Below are 22,590 nucleotides of genomic sequence, written 5' to 3'. Positions count from 1 at the left end.
GTGAGACACCCGAGAGGAGGGGGACCAGGCCGCTGAGGGCGCTGCCCTCACTCTCCTGCTTCCCGGCCCGGGTTCTGGGGTGCCAGGGCGCCGCAGCTCCCCCCGCGGCCCTCCCCGGGAAGGGATCGCCCTCCTCCCTCGGTGACTTAGCAAGAAAAGTATTCCTCGGTAGGAAGGGCGTGGAGAGCAGGTCGCTCTCTGATCTTGGAGAAAGGGTTCGGCCCTCCTTTCCCCGGCCACGGGAAGCGAGCTCGGCTTTCCCCACCCTACCCACTGTTGGCGGCTCGCGGACCGGGCCCAGCCTAGCGCCGCCGCGGCATCCACAGGCCTTCCCGGAGTCCCGTCCCCTGCCTGTCCTTAGGATGGGGTTGACCTGAGGAGGATGGCCAACCCTTCCCTGGCCTTCCTGTGCGGTGGTCCAGCCTTCACATCCTCTAAAAAGAGCGGCCGGGCCCGCCGAACCATCTGCGGCATCCACCCACCAAATGAGGCAGGATTTTTTTTTTCTGCCACTGGCTTCTCGAACGGGAGTTGCCTTTTGACGTTGTAACACTGAGCTTCGAGGCCCTCAGCTATTCCCCTTCATCTAATCTCCCCACTCCTTGAAGAAACGCGGTGCCGCCTTCCTTAGTCTCCCAGGTGAGAAGTGCTTTTGAGGTGGTGGGCAAATTTTAACCCTACCTCTAAGCATACGAGTGGACAGGAGGAGGAGGTTTTTAATATGTGAGATGAGAGAGCGCAAGGTGCCTTGGCTTTGTTATTCTTTCTTCAGTGACTTGGCAAGAAACTCCTTGGGAGGAGGGCAGGAGATTTTCTGTTTGGCTCTGGGTCCAATTTATATCAACCCGTTGGTTGGGAAATTGTGATTTTGAAGAGAAGAATAAGATTTGTGATTCTCAATGGGCGATGTCACGCCAAGGTTCCCCTTCCCCCTTTCCTTAAGAGGCAATCTGGAGGGAGTGAAGATATTACTGATATTCCGACCGCTACTTAAACACACAGTCCTTGAGATTCATAACATTTCAAAGGCTAAACAAAAAATTTGTGCCATTTTTGGTAATTCTATTTTTGATGGAGAGTGGATTGTTTAGTGTGATTTTCATTTTGAGGCTAGGGTGGAGGAGAGTGCTTGGGCCTTTCGTATGTCATCCCTCCCCTTTTGCTACAGAAGTATTTGCTTAAATTTTTATTTATTTTTACAGCAGGGTGTGATTGCTGTGGGGTCTGGTCTCTTAATCAGGACAATTTCCTGCTTGTGTATGTTGGTAGTGACATAATGTTGAACATATAAAAAGCTTTTACTTAAATTTTGATTTGGATCTATGGCATTAGCTAGCTTTTAATCTCATGGGGATCTTTCAGGACACAGTTTTGCAAAAATAATTGGCAGTTGCAAATTGCACTTTTTATTAAAGCAGAAGAGTGATTTGTATTTAGACTGATTTATTTTTTCATATTCTATTATAAATGATCGTTGGTTTGTTCAGAAGGGGGAAATCTAAAACAAATTTGAAGCTTAAAAAAAAGATGAACCCAATATTTCACAAAATATTTCTGTATATATTGATTTTGATAGAGCTAGCCCTGTTTTGGTACCCCTGCGACCCCCTTTTTAAAAATGGGCTAATATTTGTGGATGCTGTGAACAGCCATTGAGCCTGGGTGGAGTAAGAGAGCAGAAGCTGTGAAATGCTAGGTTTAGATTGCCCTTTCATAGCATTTTTTTCTCTTATGTTTTGTAAGGTTATTTGGTGCTAATTGATTCTACTACAAAGGCATCTTTCTATAGTGAATCTTAAAATCTCATGTTTTTAGTTTCCACCTTTTTTGCAGGTGGGTATTGAATTGAGGTAGAAAGCAATGTTCCTGTTCTAAAGCACACTTATTGTCTATATGAATCTGTATATATACGCACACCCACACACGTATACCTGCCCTTCTTAATGTTTTTTATTTTAAGTAAGTGTACATTAATGAATGCCAGAAATTTTTGGCAAGAAAGAGTAGGAATATTGCAGAAATCTAGTAAGAGTACTACAAATATTTTCTTTTACTTTAGTTTACATTAAAACAGTAAAGCTATGATTTAAAAAAAATATCAAAGATGAGTAAAAAGGACAAGATAATTTGTGTTCAAGGCTCTTGTGTTGTCCCTTGAAATGGTTTTTTTGTAAGGTCCTAACATAAGAGAGGGGAGGTTACTTTAATGTTTTGTATCAAGCATTCATATGAATAGACATCTTCAAAAGAATGTTGAATTCATATGGTAACTGTCATTTCGATGAGCCTTATAACTCTCAGTGTGTGTTACATTTTTATGCTTTTGTTATTTTTAATGTGATTAGAAAGTAGAGTTCATATACTAAGGAATGAGTAAGGTTAGGAATGGCAAATCACTGTTATGTGTCTGACATATCCCCATTCCTAGTATTTGTAGCTATAAAATGCACTAAGAGTAGTGATTTTTTATTTTCAGTAGATTATTAGTTGATTGGGAGCTTAAAATAATTTGACTTAAGTAAAAGCTTTAGTTTCAAGTGTGTATCTGTGTATGTTTCTGATAGTTATGGAAGAATCTTCTGCTTAATTTGGAGATCCATTTTTAAAATTCTTCATAATCCTATATTCATGAAACTTTTAATGAGATTGGGATACGTTTCATTTTTTAGTAGAATTACTTGGTATCTTTTTCCAGATAAATAACTCTAGTACACAAGAGATTTGAATGTTTCTGGAACAGAAAAATCAGTATCGTAATTTTTAGTTTTCTAGCTAGAAAAACATCCATGTTTCATAGTCTATACATTTTTCAATGTAAATATTTCCTATGTACTGAATTATATGCATATAAAATATGCAAGAATGTATATCAAATATATATGACTACTTTTTGTTTATATGTAGTTCATTTTAATTCACAACTTATTTTAATAAACAAGCCATGGAAACTGTGGAAGTTGTCACCATTGGGATGGAGATGTCTTAAAAAAACAAACCCAAAACAAAATATTAAGGCAGTCAAACTGAATTTTCCAATTCTTCCCAGTGAGTTCTAAAGCAGTGAATCATGCACTCTTTTGCCAAAGGGACTTGAGACTTGATTTTAAACTGAGCTGGCCATGTCTGCAGTGCTTCTAAAAGGTTATTTTACTTGCCTCTAAGTCTCTTCTGTGAAAATATTTCATAGTGACAGTTAACCTGTTTCATATACATTGAATAAAGAAAAATAGTTAAGTTTGAAGTGGAAATTCTTTGCCACTGTTCTGTTGTCTACAATGCAGCTATAATTGTTTTTTACTTAAAAAAGTTGCTCTATTTAAAATAAAACTCATGGTATACAAGTTGTGGGGAAAAAATACTCTTCTGAAGATGATTAGTTGTAGAGTAAATCCTTGTTACTGAAGGACAAATATTTTGAGAATGTTTCTTCATGAAGAAAGATACTGTATTACATAAGCCTAATATTTAACTGCAGTGAAGGGGTTTTGCTTTGTTTTGGCGTTGTTGCTGGTTTGGTATGACACTTTGGGCTAGTCATTTCAGTGGAACCTTAGTTTAGCTTCTGCCATGGGTATAATCTTTAAACCTGCCATGGCAGTTATAGCCTTAATTGATACTTGTGAAATGTTTTTATACTAATTGGATAGAGACATCCTGAGTGCTCATTATTTTGTTTTACTGTTTTTCTCTTTAAAAGATAGTGGCTCTTGGTTAAAACTTACCTAGTTAGGATTGATATGTGCATTTGCCCAAGGATATTTCTGGAAATGTATCCTCTGAAGTTGTCGTTTAACACTGTCATAAACATTTCCCTAGAGCTTTGTAAATATATGTGGTACTCGTTTTCATTTTTTTCCTGTCAACTACTTTTTGAGGTAGGTTGGTATTTTTATGGATCAGAAAACTCAAACTCAGAATTTCTTTTCTTAAGGTCACATGTTCAGTTAGTAGCTAGAATGAGGTAAATATTACAGGCACTGAACCACTGGATTTTGCCTTGTGTGAGCAAGGAAACACTCTTATTTTTTATGACCATTATGTTTGTTAATTTTTTTCTAAAATGGTGAAAATCAGTGGCATTTATTGCCTGCATTATTTAAATTGACATTTTTTAAACATATATTCTTGTATTAACTATTTTGCCTGCAGAAAGCCTTAAGACATTTAAGTGCCCAGAATGTACCCAACATTGCTTTACAGTAGTAATAAGTAAATAAAGTCTTGTTGCACGCGTATAGTGGTGTACAGGTAGTAAGAATAATTAAATACCAAATTAATATTTAGGTAAACAAAAGTAGTGTTAATAAGTAGATGCTTGTTGCATTTGATTGAATGCAGGGTTATGTGAAAGGAAATGTGCTATTCTCTAGTTCTTTGTAATAGCTAACCTCCAGTGATCTCTTGGGAATTAAGGTGAAGGAGGGAAAAGAGTTTATATTTCCTTTACAGAGACTTTACGTTGTCCCAGAGAACAGCATCACATTTGTGATACAGTTATCAGGGCCACAAAATTCTCAACTATAAGAAGTGAATTAAGCCAACTGGACAGTTGCATTTTATAATTGCTCTTTGCATTTTGATTATTTGCTCTTGAGCTCTTTGGTGTTGACAAGAATTATTGTCAGTTAAGTAAGGCTGTTAAAATTTTTTCTAAGAGGTGGTCTTTTGATAGGAGTGAAAGAGATAAGAATCAAAATTTTTAAGAAATTTAATTTTTGAAGGCATTATACAAAGATTTACGTTTGTTAAGATTTTGTACATTGTTGATTAATCCACTTTTAGTCTGTGGCAAAGATAGAAGGATGTTTAAGGGTGAGACAAAGCCATACATTTACCATCATCAGAGAAAATTAAAGCTGTTGACTAAAACCATTATGAATAGCTTAGATTCTAATCCTAACTACACAACTTACCAACTATATGCCTTGAGGAGAAGCCTCAGTTTCTTTTATCTGTAAATGGATAATTTGGCAGTATCTAACTCATACAGTGGTTACTACTATTGAATGATAAAAGTCCTGTAAATCTTTCAGTAAATGTTTTTTATTGGCTCTGACCAGTGTGGCTTCTTTGGTTGGGCGTCATCTGGCAAAGCCAAAGGTTGCTAGTTCAGTTCCAGGTCAGGGCACATGCCTGGGTTGTGGGTTTGGTCCTGATCTGGCCGTCTACAAGGCACACTTAATCACTGTTTTTCTCTCACATCGGTATTTCTCTCCGTCTTTCTCCTTCCTTTCCTCTCACTCTAAAAAATAAATAAAATCTTTAAAAAAATGTCTTTTTTATTGTTAGAGACTTTTTAAGGGAGATACTATAACATAGTTAAGCTTATGAATATGCATATAAATATAGTTCTTAAACTTTTGAGTATATTTCTTAAGAATTAGTATTGAGGATTTTTTGCCCTTTGGTATCCATTATGTGTATCTGAAACCAGTGATGGCGTCATAGTTTCTTTGTAGGCAATAAGTGCTATGTAAATCAATGCCAAATGGAAAAATTCAGTTTTTTATAAAAATACACTGCAAATAAGCATTTTTTAACTGCGAAGTACAACTTTATTTTAGCAATCAGAAAGTTTTTGTGCTTTCAAGTATTAATTTAATAAGCACATTTTTCCTTTTTTAATGTTTTATATTGGCATAATTTTTGGTTTACAGACAGGCTGTAAAGATAGTGCAGTGTTATAAATACTCTGCACCCAGTTTTCCCCATTGTTCACATCTTATCTTTCTGTGGTACATTTGTCAGTCTTAGTATTTACTATTAGCTAAACTCCAAACTTGTTTTGGAAATCACTAGTTTTTCCAATAATGTCCTCTTTTTATTCTAGATCCAATCCAGGGTACCACATTGCATGTCTCCCGAGTCTCTTCTGGTCTGTGACAGTTTCTGTCTTTTCATTACTACAACAGTCTTGAGCAGTATTGGTCAGGTATCCTGTAAAATGCCCCTAAAGTGGATTTGCCCATTCATTCATTCATTCATTCAGTTATTTATTTATTTATTTATTATGATTCGACTAGGATTATGAACTTTTGGGAAAACTGCCACAGAGATGAACTGTACTTCTCATATGTCAGGGGCTATATGATACCCACAGAACATCACTGGTGGTGTTAACCTTCATCACTTGGTTAATGTAGCGTGTGCCATTTTCTCTATTGTAAAGTTACTATTTTTCCTTTCTCCTACTTTATCCTTTGGTGAATAAAGTTCCATGTCCCAGAGCGGGGAGTGTTTACATACATTGTTTGAAATTCTTTTGTAAGGCTGACTCACCTCCTCTCCCCCTTTTTACTAATACAATTTACATCTTTATTATCAGAAAAATTTCGCTTAGAATTTTAAATATTATTAATTTAAATACCCTCCCCCAAATTTTCTAGTTTTTTAATAGCTTGGAAAATAAAGAACAGAGAAAGTCTGTCTTTTTAAAATTCTCACTCAAGAACGTGCTTTGACTTTTAGAGAGAGGGGCCAGGAGGGAGAGACAGAGGGAGAGAGATGTCAATGTGAGGTAGAAATATTGATCGGTTGCCTTTTCATATGTGTCCCAACCGAGGACTGAACCCACAACCTAGGCGTGTGCCCTGGCCAGAAATTGAACCCATGACCTTTTTGGTTTATGGGACAGTGGTCCAACCAACTAAGCCACTTTGGCCAGGTCTTGGAGAAAGTCTTTGAAGAAGCTTATTTAAGTGAATTTATATCCCTCTAGAAATTAGTCAAAGTGAGTTTAGTGTTGGGATTTTAGAGAAAAGCTCCCTACATTGGGGCTTGTTTAGAGGGAGACTACTGTGATCTGAGAAGCAGATTAAGTAGGGTATCTTACTCATTGGTTCAGATCTAGTATTTGAACATACTTTGTTCTGCTCCTTCCTTCAAAAAGTTTTAGGTACGACAACAGAGAAGACAAAATATTTTGATTGATTAGACTCTTAGACTCTTACTTTAGAAACAGAACTGGTAGACCCATGTCCTGAATGATACTTATTTTACATTAAGGGAAATTTATTATTTGAGAGTAAGATTGAAGAGTACAGTTATTACAGTTCTTGTAGTTGTTTTTTACCTTGCCCTTCCGTTATAATACTTGTATAGAGAATCTCATTGGGTTTCTACTTTTTATTTTAATTTTTTAAAAAGATTTTATTTATTTACTTTTTAGAGAGAGGGGAAGAGAAGGAGAAAGAGAGGGAGAGAATCATTGGTGTGTGAGAGATACATTGATCAGTTGCCTCCCGCACGCCCCCAACTGGGGACCTGGCCCACAACCCAGGAATTTGCCCTGACTGGGAATCGAACTGGTGATCTTTAAGTTCACAGGCTGGAGTTCAATCCAGTGAACCACACCAGCCAGGGCTATTTTTTAATTTATTGGTTTTGAGAGAGAGAGACATCAACTTGTTGTCCCACTTATTTCTGTATTGGTTGGTTGATTTTTGTATGTGCCCTAACCGGAGATCGAACCTATAACCTTGACATGTCAGGATGGTGCTCAAACCAACTGAATTACCCAGCCAGGACAGGGTCTCCACTTTTTAAAAAATTATCTGTTTTTAAAAACTATTAAATGTTTTTGTTTCTCTTCTAAATTTTCATCAATTTTTCTGTGCAGCAAACATTTATTTAGGAATATCCCAAGTATTGAGGATTCAAACATGATTGTCAACTCCTGCCCTCAAAGATCTTAAAGTTTGTAAACACATACTTAATCTACATAAGTAGCATAATAGTACTGTAATAACAATATTTACTTGGTGAGATGAGGGCCCAGAATTTTCAAGGAGGTCTCCACAGAGATGTTGGTTGAACAGTTTTGAAAAAATCTTGTTACATTGGGGTTCTGGCACATTTGTAGAGTCTCATAAGTACGTATTGGTTGATGAGGGAAGTTCCATGTAGTTCAGGGTAGCTAGAGTGATGGGTGAGTATAGAGGAAAGTGAGTGAGTACATTACTCTGATCTGGCATGTAAAACAGGGTAGTACAAGTACATGGACTATCTTCATCACATGTGGATTTTTAACTTGTTAAAAAGTGTAAATTTCTAGTCTCCATCTTAGGCTTACACAGTAGAAGTTCCATTGGGGGTGCACCTAGTATATCTGCATTTTTCATTTCTTGTTATTTGAAATGAGAGAGCAAGGGGTCACTGTTAGAATTGCCATAGAAATGATCCTACTCCAAATATTTACCATGTGTCAATACACATGTCATCAACAACAAAAACTTTCCAAAAAGATTGTTAGTGGCAAAATGGCATCACGTGTTACTAATGGAATTAGACCTCAGGACTTGAGTTGGGCAAAGAAGAATTCAGAGCCAAGGAACTCAAATCAAAGGAGAAAGTTTATTTAGGACAGGGTTGTCAAACTCACTTTCACAGGGGGACGCATCAGCCTCATGGTTGTTTTCAAAGGGCCTGATATAATTTCAGCTCCTTAACAGTTAAGGAGTAGTTACATTTATACAGTCCTAAAGTTACATTCGGCCCTTTGAAGGCAACCACGAGGCTGATGTGGCCCCTGGTGAAAGTGAGTTTGAGACCCCTGGTTTAGGAAGTCACAGAAGTAGAAAGAAGTGAGCCAGCTGGGTTGCATAAGCTCGGGTAACAAGTTACAGGGCAAAAGAAGGGCCTTTGGAGCTTAGGAAAGGCAATAGTAGTGCGTGGGCTTGCTCCATATTTAATAAGCTCCCTAGTTGATTGTTTTTGAGAACCACTGCTTTTGCCCTTTGAGGTGCCAGTGGAGGATTTTAAGTTACGGTGATGTCATTAGATTTCCCTTTTAGAAAGGCACTACTAGCGTTGTGGAAGATGCAACTGTGGAGTGTATGGAAGCAGATAGACCTGTGAGACTATTTAAATGGCACTGCAGGTTGAAAGAATGAATTTGAGAGAGAGGACGTATGTATAAAATTAGTAACCAGTTGGATATGGCAGGGGTCCCCAAACCCCTGGGCCACGGACTGGTGGCCTGGTAGGAATGGGGCTGCACAGAAGGAGGTCAGCGGTGGTGAGCCAAGCTTCATGTGTATTTACAGCTTCTCCCATTGCTCACATCACTGCCTGAGTTCTGCCTCCTGTCAGGTCATTAGATTCTCATAGAAGCATGAATCCTGCTGTTAACTGTGCATGTGAGGGATTAGGTCGTACACTCCTTCTGCCTGATGATCTGATCTGAGATGGAGCTGAGGCGGTGATGCTAGCTAGCATTGGGGAGAGGTTGCAAATACAGATTATCATTAGTAGAGAGGTTTGATTACACAGAGACCATGATAAATCAATTGCTTGCAGACTTATATCAAAACCCTATCAGTGAGGGGCAAGTGACAATTAAGCTGTATCTGGTGGCAGGCTCTAAAGCCACCCCCCACCCCCCAGTCTGTGGAACAATTGTCTTCCACGAAACTGGTCCCTGGTGCCAAAAAGGTTGGGATATGGGAACTGAGGGAGACAAGGAATGAAGAAAGTGAGGAATTGAGATGTGGTTTTTTGTTTGTTTTCTTGTTTGGGCTGTTAAGTAGATGTGGATGTTATGAAGGAACAAGAGTGAGTTGAGAGAGGACCAAACTTGTTAAAAGTTTTTTTGGTTATTGTTTGTATATATTTTAACAGGATAACCATTAGGTGTATTGAAGACATGAGTTCTAAAACATTTGGTGTTTTTTTTGGTGTGTGTGTATTTTTTTTTAAATGCTGTATTTTAAAAAAATCTTTACCCAAGGATATATTTGTTGGTGTGTGTGTGAGAGAGAGACAGACAGACAGACATTGATCAGTTGCCTCCTGCACACACCTCGATTGGGAATTGTACCCCCAACCTGACCGGGAATCAAACCCACAACCTTTTTTGGTGTATGGGATGATGCTTAAATCAGTTGACCCACCCAGCCAGGGTATTTTTGTGTTTTATATGTCCATCAATGTAATAAATAATAGAACATTTTTGTTCATTATTGCTCACTAACCTTGTGAGGAATTTTATAATTCATTCTTTCATTGGAATGTATTCAGTGCACTCTGTTGTAGGAGCTGTCCTGAGTACTAGAAGGTGCTACAGATGGGACAGATAGCAGTAGAATAATAAAGGTCATAAAGCGGGGAGAGGAAAGGCACACAAGGTTCTCAGTGTTACTGGAGTGTGAGCAAAGTGGAGCTTGATTAGAAATGAGAGTTGAAATGTGGGCAGGAACCTAATCAGAGTTTATAAATTGTGTTAAAGCGTGTGGTCTTAAGAAACAGGGAGAAGGCAGCATAGTGTAGTGATTAGAGTCCTGACTGTGAAAGAGCCCTGATGCCTGGATTTAGCTTCCATTTCTGCTGCATAGATAGCTGTGTTATATAACTATATATATGTAAATATATAGAAATATAAAATTGACCCTTGAACAACAGGGGTTTGAGCTGCTTGGATCCATTAATATGTGGGCTTTTTTCAATAAATATTCAATATATAGTCAGCCCTCCATATCGAGGTTTCTCCTCTGCCATTGGGAATCCTCAGGTGTGGAGCGCCAACTATATCCATTGTTCTATGCCATTTTGTATTAGGGACTTGGAGGGTGCTAGAATCAGTCCCCTGGGACAAGGGACAACTGTAGTCGAGTTTTGAGATAGTGAAGAGTTACACATGAATTTTTGAGTGTGTGTGGAGGGTGTCAGCAGCCCTAAACCCTCCTGTTTTTCAGGGGTCAACTTTATAAAGACTAGTAGTTTAAATTCTCATAGGTAGTTGTGAGCAGTAAATGAGCACTTGTAAAACACTTAAAGCAGAGACTACTATATAGTAAGTGCTATATAAATATTAAATAAATAAGGGGCCAGTGAAGGGTTGTTTTTAAGTGGAGAAGTGATATGGTTAGATTGTATTTTGAGTAGATGACTCTGAGAGCTGTTTAGAGAGTAGATGCTAACATTAGGCCAAGACTGGGTTTAGGGAGTCTTAATTGAAATTAGTCCAGGTAAGAGATGATGGTGTAAACTGTGGTAGGTAGTGGTAAGAACAGAATAATTGAACAAATACTGAGAAGGTAAACCTGGCAGGTAAAATTGATTGGATATAGAGGAAAAAAGAAAAGGGTCAAGGTTGACTCCCACATAAAGTATTATTTCTAACATTTAAAAGTGGTATTTTTAAAGTACTTTGGATCTTAGAGTCTTCTGTGCTGGTGATATTTGAGGCTTTGGGGGCATATTGTGATGGGTTTATAAAAATGAAAACAGCCTGTATAGTTTTTAATTTCTCTAAATTTATAGGCCTTTGCTATTTTTTTCCAGTAGGTGGAGATAAATTTTTCTTTCACAATATACTGTTATGCAGGAAAGTCTCATTTAGCCCAAATCCAAAGAGCCAGAAAGCTTGAATAACGATTTTACGTTGTTTTTATATTATATCTTTATGTTAATATTGTAATCATAAATAACATCATGGTAACTGTAAAAATTTGAAGTGACTCCTGACTCATTAAAAAATTAAAAATTGTTAATTCCATTATATCCAGTTTCTCATTTTTATTCATATAATAAATAAGCTTTGATAGCCAGAATATTTCATCACTGCTTCATTCCTTAGATAAATCCTAGCTCCCCTCCCTGTTTCTAGATTTGTCCAATTTTAATTTTTTTGTCTGTTTTACAAAAGTGGGAAGAAAAACTTGGTTGAAATTAGAATTTGCTTGATTTTGAATTTTTCTAGATTTTTAAAAAGATTTTGTTTATTTATTTATTTTTAGAGAGAAGGGAAGGGAGGGAGAAAGAGGGAGAGAAATATCAAGTTGTTGCCTCTCGTCAGACTGGGGACCGAACCCACAACCCAGGCATGTGCCCTGACCCATAATCAAACCTGAAACCTTTCGTTTTGTGGAACATTGCCCAACCAACTGAGCTACCAGTTAGATCTGATTTTTTTCTAGATTCTTAATGAAATAATTAAATGGGTAGGAAATTCAGTGTAGTTATAAAATCTGGGTCCTGGATTATATGGTGTACATTGTATATGATACCTGTCACTTAGGCTTTTGCAGTACCTGCAAATATCCCCACTAAAGAGGATTGGGAAAGATGATATTTAAACTGAACCTTGAATGAATGGGAGTGGACGTGACAGGAAATCTGGAAGGTAGTTTGGTAGAGGGATTGTAGTGTAGGGTACGTATGGATCTGAGCATGAAAAGGTACAGATGAGCCAGACTGATAGAATTTGTAAATTATATTCTATCTAGTTCGTAGGCAATTTGGAAATAAGGCAATTTCAAGCAAAGGTGAGCATTATGATCAGATGTGTACTTTAGATAGTTAACGTGGGAGCCAGTGAGTTATATGAATTGGAGTTTGAAAGTCATTTAGGAGTCTTTTTAAGGAAAGAATGATTAGTACTTAAATTTCAGTAGTGACAGAGTTGTTGGCTGGAGAAAGATTGGTGAGGTAGAATTGTGAATGAGTAGTTTGATGGGGTGAGGGAGATATTAGAAGACATCTCAGATTTGTAGCTTGGATGACTGGGTGGAATTGGGAAACTGGGTATTTCTAGCCATAGTAAAGAACGGGGGAGGAATTAGGTGGGATATTACATAAAGCAATCAGATTAATTTTCCTGAACCACAGTTCTCAAGTCACTTTCTTTTCCTTCTTTTTTCTTTAAAGATTATATTATTTATTTTTTATTGTTAGAGAGGGGGGAAGGAAGGGAGAAAGAGAAGGAGAAAAACATTGAGGTGAGAGAAAAACATGAATCGGTTGCCTCTCATAGGTGCTCTGACTGGGGACCAAACCTGCAACCCAGGCATGTGCCCTGACCCTGGTTCAAACCGGCAACCTTTTGTTTTGTGGGATGATGCCCAGCCAAGTGAGCCACACCTGTCAGGACTCAAGTCACTTTATTGTTAAAAATCTATTGTCAGCTTTTTACTATCTTTAGGGAACTATGTATATGAAAATGCAAAGGGTATGTTAGTCTGATCCTAAATGGCCACTCAAGGACTTACTGTGTCCTGGCTTACATTTTCATCCTTTTTCATATATACCTGCCATGTATACTGTGATTCACCCTTATGAAAATACATTCTGTTCTTGTCTCTCAGTGTTTACTGCTCCCTCTCTTCTCTTCTCTGTGTATCCTCTGGCCTATCCTTTGAATCTGCATACCAGATTCTTTTTCCTGGCAACCTTCCCTAATTTTTTTCACCTGAAAGAAATTTTCTTTTTCTACAAATTGGTAATCTACAAGTTTTTCTTATGTGGCTTGTATAAATTTTTTCCTGATGTATCAAATGAGTTACTGCATTTAAAGAATCTAGAACAGTACTTAGTACACAGTAAATACTCAGTCAATGTTGGTAGATAATTATTGTGACGATGATTAAGGTGATTGATGATAATAGTAATAGTGCAGCCTACCTTTACTTTCTGTGTCTTTGTGATGGCAAAACTGATTTGTTCTCTCTCCTTGGACACTAGGATAACAGTCTTTTACTTTGCTTATGTATGTACCTGGTGCAGAAGGTACTATGCTGTCTTGTAGCTTTCAAAGTGAAATTATCATCTTTACACATCTTCACTATTCCTGAGCTCTATTGAGAGAGGTAAAATGGTAGACAAGCCCTGAACATTGATTATCTTGTTAAGCTTCACCACTGCTGTTTCAGGTAGGTGATAATGTTAGCCCTTTTATAGGGTTGTAGGCTTAGGAAGTTTGAAAATTTGCCCCAAATCACATAATTTGTAAGTGACCAAGGTGATATTTGAACCTCCATGTACATATTCAACTTGCTGTCAGAGGGCCTATCATGGGATTTTTTTTTTCTCTTGTTTTTTTTTTTTTTTAATTTTTATTGTTATTCAATTACAGTTGTATGCCTTTTCTCCCCATCCCTCCACCCCACCCCAGCTGAACCCACCTCCCTCCCCCACCTCCACCCTCCCCCTTGATTTTGTCCATGTGTCCTTTATAGTAGTTCCTGTATTATCATGGTATTTTTAAAAATATATTTTATTGATTATGCTATTACAATTGTCCCATTCCCCCCCCCCACTTTCTACCCTCCTGCCCTGCACACCCCCTCCTACCCACATTCTCCCTTTTTTAGTTTATGCCCATGGGTTGTACATGTAAGTTCTTTGGCTTCTACATTTCCTATAATATTTTTAACCTCCCCCTGTCTATTTTCTACTTACTATTTATGCTACTTATTCTCTGTACCTTTTCCCCCTCTCTCTTCCTCCCAGTCCCCTGCTGATAACCCTCCATGTGATCTCCATTTCTGTGATTCTGTTCCTGTTCTAGTTGTTGGCTTAGTTTGTGGGGTTTTTTTGTTTTGTTTTGTTTTTGTTTTTAGGTTTGGTTGTTAATAGCTGTGAGTTTGTTGTCATTCTCTCATGGGATTTATATTCAGACAGGTTCTTTCCGTTTTTTTCTTTTTTCTTTTAAACATTTTAAAACAGTTTAGCAGCTGACTTGGTCAGTCCTCAGCTTGTGTTACATTCTTTTTGTTACCTTCTTTCCAGTTCCTGTACCTCCACTTCACTCTAACTAGATTGTACCTTCCCTTAGAGGTGGATTACATTTTATTCATGTTTGTTTATTTTAAAACCTTATAGACAGAGCCTAGCATAATAGTCAATGAATGAATGAAAAACGATTTGTGTAGCTTACATCTTGCACTATAATGTAAGTTTCTTATGGGGCGGGACTAAACATTGCTTTTATGTCACATGTAGCTTTCCATAGATGAGGCACATAGGTTAACTATGTGTTGAGTTATATGGCCCACAGATATGTATTGTTTGGTTTGAATACTGGGTACCTGGTACATTCTCAGTAAATAAATTGAATAATTGACACTGAGAATATAGTTACTTCTCAGTTATTTGTTTCATTGGAGGCAGACATTGGTGTGGGTAATAATATAAACTAAGATAATATAAACTCAATAATATAAACTATAAAATTTATAATATAATATAAAGTTCAGGTTTTCCAGTTGGGTTGTCATACAACACCTGGGCAACAAGAGATCTGCCTTTAGGACCAAGATCATATCCTAGAGAAAGCCATCCTCCAAGGGCAACTAGTGAACTGTGTCCCCCCCCTCAAAATTCCACTTTTGCCTAATTGCAATTTAACCATAAAGCTCTTTTTTCAAATAATTCTAATTGCTTCCATCCTAGTCCAAGCCTCTCTCATCTTCTACTTCCAGCTTCCTCCTGATTTAATACCTCATTTGTTATCTCCAAAACAATCACCATGAAATAACCAGTTCTAGAACATTATACCCTTTCTTAAGAACTGCAGTGATTTTTGCCTTTGTTGTAATTCCTTTGGGCTAACTGCATTAGTATTCATCATACCTTATGCTTAAAAAAATACACAGAGAACAATAATATGTCTTCTATTATTGTTTGTATGCTTAGAAATATTAGCAAGCTTTTTTCTTCTTTTAAGGCAATGTATTTGTGTGTGTATGTATATGTGGCTTACTTTTGACTTAAAAAAAATCAGATCTACAGGGCTGTTGGAGCTATGTTTAGCTAATTGTCACTTGAAAATGTAGCATTTGTAAGCAGAAACCAGAAGAGTAGTATGAATAAAGGTCTTTAATTTTTAAAGTTTCACTATAAAGTTAAGATAGTCAATTGGTTTTTCTACAGAATTTTAAAATTGGTGTACTTTTTCTGATATGTTAATGTTTAATCTTTAAAAAAAAACAAAAAACATGACATCAAAACCAGCCCCAAGCAACTGGACTTAGATATTTGCCCATATTTCAGATTCTGATTTTTCTGAATTTTTAAGAAGAGAGGATGAGAATAAAGTTATACATCTTTAGTTCTGAGAATACAATGAATTTTTCTTTTAGTTTTACTGTGATGCCTATAGTAGTCATATAAAAACACTAAATACTGCCCTAGCAGTATCTCGCTCAGTTGTTAGGAGCATCTTCCCGTACACCAGAAGGTTGCAGGTTCCATCCTCAGTTGGGGATGCAACTGAGGATGCATACAGGAGGCAACCAGTTGATGTTTGTCTCTCAACATTGATCTCTCTCTGCACCCCTTTCTCTCTAAAGTCAATAAATATATTGTTGGGTGAGGATTTAAAAAACCAACTAGATACCTATTGTTAATTACCATGATATTTGTTAGAGATACAATGAGGAATAAATTTGTTGCAGTTTTGGAGGATAGTTGTTGAGGAGACAATATCAAGGCAGATCATTACGGTGAAGTGTGAGAAGTGTTAAATATGTGTATGTACAAAAAACTGTGGTATCAGAGGAGGGAGTTGCTCTGTTTGCTTAGTGTTTCATCAGAACTATGTAAAAGCCCTGGTTGGTGTGGCCTAGTGGATTGAGTGCTGGCCTGCGACGACCTGCGAACCAAGAGGTTGCCAGTTCAGTTCCCAGTCAGGGTACATCCCTGGGTTGCCAGGGTACATCCCAGTTGGGGGCAAGTGAGAGGCAACAGATCCCATGTATCTCTTGCACATTGATGTTTGTCTCCCTCCTTCCCTTCCCCTCTCTCTAAAAATTAAACCCCCCCCACAAAACACTACGTAAATAAATTCCTGTTCTGGTATTTATGCTAGCTGCTAAGAACTTTGCTAATGTTGTTAGAATACCATTGGTAAGTATTAGATTGAACCTGTGTAATTGCCATTATTGGCAGTTTTATATGGTTTAACCCCATTATTATTTCAGTATGGCAATTAAAACAAGAAAATGAAACATCATTGATTTCTTTTGCCAATACTGTGTTAACAGTTGGATAATATTTTATTAAAATAAAGCTTTGAATATTAAATAAAGGAAGTCTTACATTCACAACATTGTTGGAACTGTAACTTTCACCTTAGAATAGAAATGTACAGGTTCTAAATAAAAAATTTGTCTAATTCTCATGAACTTTACTATAACTCTACCTCAGTATTCTATTACATGATATCGCAATCTGATTCTTTTTTGAGTGTCTAAGAAACAGATTATTAGATAGGAACATTAAGACAGGTGATATGACTAACCTTTTTGTTGGATACTGATTACCTGTGCCTTTTAAACCTTGATCTAATTCTTTTAAAACACTATGTATAGCCAGCATAACTAAGAAAGTAGTCTAACTCCAATCAAAATCTTAAATTGTTAAATTATAGACAAATATTTTTCTGTAGAAAAATGTTTTAAGAAAAGGTTAGCTTTTGTTTTCTTCATTGGATTATTGTGTACAGAATCTATGTAAGGATAATGGGTAAGATAGTAAAAAATATTTGGAAACATCAAGAGAGATATGTCTGTAATATGAATAGTCATACAGGTTAATAAAATATCTTTTGTGCCATTAGCGACTTTGAGAAACATTTTGTTTTTTGAAACTAATTTTTAAAAATTCTGATTTGCAGAGTATCATGAAGCATACAGTTGGTTTGAAAACAACAGACTTTATTTAATTCTTGAAAATTAGCTAGTCTGAAAAGGTGCTCAATAAATCTTTTCCTTTTTTTTTAGATTTTATTAATTTTATTTTTAGACAGGGGAAGGGAGGGAGAAAGAGAGGCAGAGAAACGTTAATGTGTGGTTGCCACTATTGTGCCCCCTACTGGGGACCTGTCCTGCAACCCAGGCATGTGCCCTGACGGGGAATCAAATTGAAGACCCTTTGATTTTCAGGCTAGCACTCAATCCACTGAGCCACACCTGCCAGAGCCAGTAAATCTTGATTGATAGTAGCTTCTGCCTTGCCTCATTGCTGTATCTGAATATTTGGAATGGGATTTTGAGCTATAAAATGTGCTGTTCAAGCAAGGTAGATAATCTGTTGACCCTCTTTAAATAAAGCATTGTCAAGTGCCAGTTTCTTAAGAGCTAGAGCTATCGGTAATCATCCAATTACTAGTGGCTCTCTTAAATGTCTACTTTACATCTAATGATAAGTAAATCTCGTGATTTCCATTTTTTATGTTAATACTCCTCTACTGTTTGTGTTCTCTTGCACACATCCTTTATTTTCTGGGTTATTTCCCCCTATTACATAAACTCCTAGTTGGCAAAGGCCAACGTATGAAATAGATTATTAATGAAATAATATTTTTTCTTTAAAAAATACAGAACACTTCACAAATTTGTGTGTTATTCTTGCACAAGGGCCATGCTCATCTTTAGAATTCCAGTTTTAGTTTATGTACTGCCAAAGAGAGCACTGAAATAATATTTTATAAAGTTTGTTTTTATAAGTGTGAAACCTGTGTCACCACATTGAAACTTAAAATGAGATTTAAATTAAGTCACTCACCATTCTATTATGAGATTATTTTTAATGTGATATTATTTTTTAATTTTTATTGTTATTCAGTTATTAATGTGATATTATTTTCTTTATCTTTTCTTTTTTACTCTTTCCCTTTCTCTTTCTGTGGTGAGATACTTACCCAGGTAGTAAAACATTGCTGAGAGAGCTGCATTGGTGTGGCAGATAAGAGAATATATTAGGGTATATAGAATGCTAAAGAATTATGCACTCCAAAAAGCATACTGAAGCCTCCGTTTCTATGGCTCAGGCAACACAGATCTGATCTCTAAAATTAATGTCTGGATATTGACGTGCAAATGAGTAAATGAGACTTCTTTGCAATATGTTTGTAATATATACAGGTAGCTTAGAAGGGATTACTGAAGGACTGCCAAAATATTTTTTAAAAATGTTAAGTCTTTTCATTCGTTCTGTTGACTTTAGGAGGATTTCTGAACCCTCTTAAAATGCATGTAATATTTTGTTTGTAAGTGCTTCGTTGAGTGAAAAAATCCAGGCTTTCATCACATTCTCAAAGGAATCCAATGGACTTCAGCCCTCCCCCCTCCAAAAAAAAAAAAAAAATTAAGAACTCCTTAACCAGGTGGTAAGACAGTATTACCTGGTTGATTTGTATGGTTGCTTATATATTGTTAATTGCAAAATACCAAGCTATATCCTTTATTCCATTTGAGAATCATTTTTTTCTGTTGTCATGTGGTATTTTGCAATTACGTGTTAATATATTAAGTTAAAAGGTAACTGGAAAGGTACATTATATTTTCAAGTATGATAACTCAATCACATACTTTCTGATAGCAAAAAAAAATTATATACTAAAGGTAGGAAATTGATAGAGGATGAAATAATCTGAGTTATTAAAAGGAACCTTGGATGTTATCTCCTTTCTAGAAAAGTTAGATAATTATTCAAGGTTATAGAGTTGATGACAGACTTAAGCCCACATTTTCTTCATCTGCATTTAGTACTCATCATACCCATTGTCTTTCTTTACCGTGTATTCTCAATACTTAGCTAGTTGTATAAAACATTATTAACATATAGTTAACAGCAAATTAGGAAGTCTTAAATTTAATCATTCTATCCTCTAACTGTTCTCAGAAAAACTGTTCCCTGAAAGCAGGTTATAGAGACCTGCTTTCTTGATCCCTAGGACTCTCAATTTTCCTTCCGTTTTCACTTCTCTTTGAACCATTATTTCATCTCTCATTATACATTAATCACACTAAACTTTGGAAACCCTCAGCCTAACCCTAGATCTCTAAACCTGCAGCTCTTCTGTGTCTGCAGCCAGACTGTAGCTGCAGACACAATTACAGCTAAATAACTTGCTAAAGAAAAAAAAAAAATCACATCTTTGTACATTGGTACCACTAAAAATTCAGTCTTCCATCTAAAAAATGTTCTTCCTGTTCTATTTGTTCTCCATAGCAGCTATTTCAAGCCTCTTAATGCCTTCTTCCTTTCCCTGCCTATTCAGCAAATGACCTTACTTCCTATTTTCCTGATTATAAAAAACATATTTGCAATCTTCTTTCTAACGTGGTGGAAGAGGTGACCCATCTTTATGTGTTAAGACTTACGTGTGGATTGCATTCCTCCCTCTTTGTCCTTAGCTCCTTGTTTCATAGTTCCTTATGATTAAAACCTATAAACAAAATTAGGGCATAGTGTGATGAACCCTCCATTTAACAGATTTTATTTATTTCTTTTGAGAGGGAGGGGTAGAGAGGGAGAGAAAGAAACATCAGTGTGTGGTTGACTCTTGCATGCCCCCAACTGGGGACCTGATCTGCAACCCAAGCATTTGCCCTGACTGGGAATTGAACCAGCGACCGTTTTGGTTCGCAGGCCTGCACTGAATCCACTGAGCCACACTAGCCAGGGCTAACTGATAACATTTTTTATTATGTATTTCTAAAAGACTTAAAAATAACCACAATACTATTAATACTCTTGAAAAAGTCACAGTTATTCTTTAATATCATCAGATACCCAGTCAGTGTTCAAACCTCTTCAGTTGTTTTTTCACTGGTTCACTTTATGAGTATGTAATTTTTAAAATCCAGATCAAAATAAGATTTGTCAGCTGCAGTTGTTTGATATATCCCTTGTCTCATTTAAATTTCCCTTTCTAACTTTTTCTCTTCTTGGAATTTATTTTAAGAAATTGGGTCATTTATTTTATAGGGCTTTTCACAGTCTGGATATTGCTGGTTATCCCATGGTTTCTTAAGCATATTCTTCTGCCATGTATACCTTTTGCAAATTGATAATTGGAGACAGACATTTGAACAGATTCAGATTTGATTTTTGGCAAAAATACATTATAGGTTTGTGTTGTGTTACTCTGTCATGTCTAGTTGCCTTCGATTGATTACAGGGTGAAAATGGTGATATTAAAATTCTTAATTCATTTCTCCACTTTCCCTGTCTTTTTTGTTTGTTTGTTTGTTTACTTTTAGCATTTAAGCATTTCACTTAGTTGGAATAGAAAGCAACCAGAAAAATGGCTTTTCAACATTTCCATTTCTTCCTAAGATACTTATTTATGGTACCGTCTTTACTTCATCTCCTTGTACTCAGCAGTCTATTTAAATATGGTTTTTGCTATGCTAAACCATGTCCCTACCATTTTACTGAAATCATTCTTATCAAGGTTATCAGTGAGCTCTATACTTAAATACTTAATGGAGCAGACCTATTTAAGACCGTACTTTGCTCAGTGGTTGGATGTCTTTGGATACTGTTGATTGCCTCTCCTTGAAATACTTTCCTCTCTCTTCTGTTTTTACTTTTACCTCTTTAACTGCTTTCCCTCAGCCTCAATTGTTAGATTCGGCTGGTGGTGGTGGGGGTGTGTTTTAATTGTTGGCATTTCTGTGCCTGGCTCTGCTTATGTTGCTCTACACATTCTCCTATGGGTCAGCCTCATCCGTTGTAATGGCTTCAATTGTATCATCTCTGAGCTGGTATCTTCGTTTTTGCAGGTTGGTTCTCTTCAGAGCTGACTTGTTTGTACAACTTCGTACTAGAAATCTCACAGGCATTTTAGAGTTAACATATCTGAAATGGAATGATCTACACTTTCCTCATCCCCTCACACATTTCCTGTTCAATTAAGTTCAGAGCCAGAAATCTCTGGAAGTTGTCTTTGACTCCTTGGCTGACCTTTCTCACTTTCTTGCTGCCATATCTAGTCACCCGCACAAAAATTTTCCCCTTAAATAAGTTAAATTCATCTAATTCTCTTCATTTACTGCTGCTATGCTAGTATGAATCACCATCATCCATCTGTCACCTTCATTACGGCAAGCCTCCTCTCTGGCCTCTTCCTTTCCAGTCTTTCTAGTCTATTCTTCATTATAGAAGTAAGAATGTTTTTCCCTAAAAGCTTATCTAAGGGCTCCCATTGTTCCTAGGACAAATTGTAAAGACCCAAGTGTGTTTGTGATCAAGCTCCCTACTAACCTACTCAGCTTCATCCTGAGTCATCATCCCCTATGTGGTAATACTTGTCACAGTTTTCACACTTTAAATTGACCATTCCTTGGACGACTCTTCCAGTAGACTGCAACTTCTTGAGTGTAAAGACCAAGTTATTTTCCTCATTATATGTGGTGCCTGGCACATACATAGTGTTTTGTAAATGCTTGTTGAATGAATAAGTTAACTTATGCAGTACTCCAACATACATTCAATGATTTGGTTGGTTATTAGATCATCCTTGTATTCCAGTATTGTTATTCTTGTACATTGATTTGCTTTTTTTTGGCGAGAAACAGCCTCTCCATAATTAAATAAGACCTTGCAATGTACATAATATAGTGGATTTTTTTCCTGATTAAAACACAGATTTTTGCCGTGTTTCTTTTTCACTTTGATTTATATGATTAATTCTGTCAGTGGATTGCAATTGTTTCAGTTAATAGAAACCTGTAGACAATTCAGATAGTCACCACCATCAAGTAATCCTTACCCTACTGTGACCTTTGTCAAAGTGTATGAGACCCTAGATGCTTTACTTTGATGATAAGTGAGGCTTACATAAGCAGGAGTTTCTAAATACCAAAGAGGGATGGTTTTCCGAGTTGTCCATTGTGTTTGGTTCTCAATCTCCTATTTATTATTGACAGTCATGTATCTCTGATTTAGACATAGTGGTAGTGATGTTCTTCAGCTATCATTTTGAGCTAGCTGGCCTCCAGGTTGGAAGTGTAGTTAAAGAGCATAAATCCCAGATTATATTTACTAGAATTGCTCAATAGAGAAGGATTTCCATTAAAATGG

General features: G+C 36.7%; 1 protein-coding gene and 1 non-coding gene across 2 annotated transcripts in view; one reads left to right on the top strand and one right to left on the bottom strand.

The window, feature by feature from the left end:
- PAFAH1B1 (platelet activating factor acetylhydrolase 1b regulatory subunit 1) overlaps nucleotides 1–22,590 on the top strand; it is a 68,378-nt gene that overhangs the window by 568 nt on the left and 45,220 nt on the right. The window lies entirely within an intron of this gene.
- On the bottom strand, nucleotides 18,089–18,190 carry LOC112308978 (U6 spliceosomal RNA). Its single transcript, XR_002975187.1, has one exon. It is a non-coding gene; the product is annotated as a U6 spliceosomal RNA (small nuclear RNA).

This window comes from Desmodus rotundus, chromosome 9 (genome assembly GCF_022682495.2).
Source record: "Desmodus rotundus isolate HL8 chromosome 9, HLdesRot8A.1, whole genome shotgun sequence".
NCBI lineage: Eukaryota > Metazoa > Chordata > Mammalia > Chiroptera > Phyllostomidae > Desmodus > Desmodus rotundus.
The sequence above is the reverse complement of the archived record's forward strand: the minus strand, read 5'-3'. Positions and strand labels throughout refer to the sequence as shown.